We start from the raw sequence: 2,898 nt of genomic DNA, 5'->3' as shown, positions 1-2,898 counted from the left end.
CAACGAGAGAGAATTCCCTCCGGGAATTCCTTGGGTCGGTACATCAATAGTTTGAAAGATCCTTATTTCATCATTCAATCTCGGCTTGCAACTTCCATACATATCTCTTGAAATAAATACAAGATAAAATCAAAAGTACAAGAGATAAGAAAAACAAAGACTAAGAAACATAGAAGAAGTATTCTCAAGTCTCAACCCTAACCCTCATCAACAATGTCAACAAATCAGATATTTTATCCTTACCTTCAAATTTCCTAATTATTTCCAGATAAATCCGACAACTAATATTGAGAGCAGGCCCCTAAATTTGGACTCTTGACTACAATATGAAAGCTAACCTTAATGAAAACAATGATTCTTAAACTTTCAAACTAAGAATTGTAAGGCCTTTCCCTAGTTAAAGGGAGCCTTTCCAGAAATTCTCGATGGCCGTGAGCGAAACCCAGGCCGAGGAGGGGGTTTGGAAATAATTTTCAACCAGCAATTGACGTGCCTTGGTTATTACCTCACTAGCTGCGTCATTGCCCCAAGCGCAAAGATGCCTTGTCTCCGTCACCACTCTATCGTTTTGTAATCCACCTTCCTTCCATCTCATCTCCTCCGCATTCGATGTGGGATTAAACTAATGTTCCTTTAAATGTTCAACTAATTAAGTCTTTTGGCCAACAAGAAATTACTACTTTCACTAAAGTGAAACCCTCTCTTCTGTCTTCTCCTTGTGGTTTTAAGACACTAACATTTTCTTACTAAAAATTACGGAAAGGTGAATGTAGCTCCTCAAGACTCGAGTGAAAGTGCACGCCCGGATCTATTCCATGGACTTTAAATTACACTTCATGAAAACAAAAATTTAAGGTAAGGGAGTATTATTAAATATAGACTAAGGTTGTGTTTGGTATGCATTCTCAAATAATAAAAGCAATTATTTTTATCACTCGAGAACATGAAATCGACCTGGAATGGAATGCATTCTAAACGCCGCCTAAGTGCAGGCGAGTGAGATATTTTTGTGTAAAATCCCTTTATATATAATTGAGGAAATCTTTTTGTATGATTTTATGAATTGGAGCTTAGAGCTTTATCCCTCGCCCTCCCAACACACACCCCCCCCCCCCCAAAAAAAAGAAAGAATTGGAGCTCAGAGAAAGATTTAGTTCACGATATTAGTATGCATATTGATGTCGACTAATACCAATACAAAATGGTCATATCAAGTCTGATTAAACAATTTTGCCCCTCAAATGACCAATATTGTCCGTATTGCACAAAATTTACATTTGTCCAAAATAACCTTAGATGCTAAGTTTGTAAGACTATGGGTAATATCATGGCCAGGGTCGTTACCTTATTACCGTTATCAATTTTGGGGTAGACCATTTGTCTTAAAAAATGTCCAATGGATTTGTCATGAGAACCACACAAAAGACAAGTAGGTCCGATCGGGATCCATTTTGAGAGAATAGCTTTGACCGGTAGTCCTGCAATTAAAACAGGCCAAAATAACATTTTAAATTTCGGGTGGATATTTAACTTCCAAAAAAATTGCCACCATATAGAAAAGATGGACATGAGGGAGATGAGGATCAAATGAATTTAACAGCAATTTGACTTGAGAACAAATCATTCTTATATATTGAGCATATCCATTGATCCTCTTAACCAGAGATAGAAATTTTTTAAATTTCATCAACAAAGGAAGGTGGTAACAAGTTCAAAAGGCTACTGGTATTCCAAGATAGACGAGAAATATATAGAGTCACTAACACAAGAGATAGACTAGGCACGAACAAAATTAAAGGGTATAAACTAACCAGGGATCGATGGGATCCAATGATCAAACCAGAAATGCGCCTTATTACCATTACCAATTTTGAGGTAGATCATCAAAAATTTATCCTTTCAAGTGCGGTGCACTGTCTAGTGGACAACACTTGAGAATCTAATCGTTCAACCAACACTTACGAATTAAGAGGATAAAAAGACACTATTACCCATGTTTTTACGGTTGAATTCTCAAGTGTGGTCCAACACACGTGAAAGGATTACAATTATCCCCCCTAAAAACTTTCAAACAACTATTACCCCCTCTGGTGCACACTAACCACTAACTGACCCCCACCGTTACAGACTCGTAACGGAGGGGGTTAGTCTTGAGAGTGTGCCATTGTCACGGTTTTTTTAGGACCAAAATGCCCTTAGTAGTGAAATAAATCCTTCTTCAAACGGATACCTTCACTTCCTATTCACTTCACCTGTTGCTGCAGCAGCAGCAAACCAGAGGAAGAAGAAGAACTTCATCTCAGCCCTCTTCTCAAGCCACGATTTTAGCCCTCTCTGGTTTCACTATCTCCATCGTCTCAGTTGACATTGCAATTTCCGATGAAGTTAAGGTAATACATGCATGTCTTCTTCTCCTTATTTTCTCTCTTTGATTAGGTTATAATATCACAATGTCTTGCTATACCCTTTTGATGTTTGTTGTAGATGAAATTACCCTGCCCATCATAAGCTCACAATGCCTAATTTTGTTATCCCTTAGTTTCCCCTGCAATTTTCGGTGAAGGCCCACAAATTTGTTTTGGGTTGAACTATCCTAGAGTTGGCCTATTATTTAATAGTTTTCTCAATTCAGTATGATATCGATTTCATAGGGTCAGCCTCCCTAGGTAAAAATACAGAATTACATTCAATAAATTGCCGGATTAGATGAAGTATATCACAAATGACTGGTTCCGCTTCTGACGAAGGAATTGGGGAAGAACTTGATAGAACTCGAACCAGGTCTTTGCAATCAGTTTCCACCTGAATGTGCGATAAACCAGCTTCAGTAGTGTGAATAAGCCTTGTTCGGACTGCTAAAGCCTCTCCAGTAATAACTTCCTGAGATGGCAAAGCATT

At 38.1% G+C, this 2,898-nt stretch overlaps 1 non-coding gene across 1 annotated transcript; it reads right to left on the bottom strand.

Moving 5' to 3' along the window:
• Positions 1-384: 384 nt before the first annotated feature.
• LOC122670163 lies at positions 385-540 on the bottom strand. Its single transcript, XR_006334140.1, has one exon. It is a non-coding gene; the product is annotated as a U4 spliceosomal RNA (small nuclear RNA).
• Between the last annotated feature and the right edge of the window lie 2,358 nt (positions 541-2,898).

The sequence above is a fragment of the Telopea speciosissima genome, chromosome 7 (genome assembly GCF_018873765.1).
Source record: "Telopea speciosissima isolate NSW1024214 ecotype Mountain lineage chromosome 7, Tspe_v1, whole genome shotgun sequence".
NCBI classification, from domain to species: Eukaryota; Viridiplantae; Streptophyta; class Magnoliopsida; order Proteales; family Proteaceae; genus Telopea; species Telopea speciosissima.
Note: the sequence above shows the minus strand (reverse complement) of the source record. Positions and strands in the feature narration are given on the sequence as shown.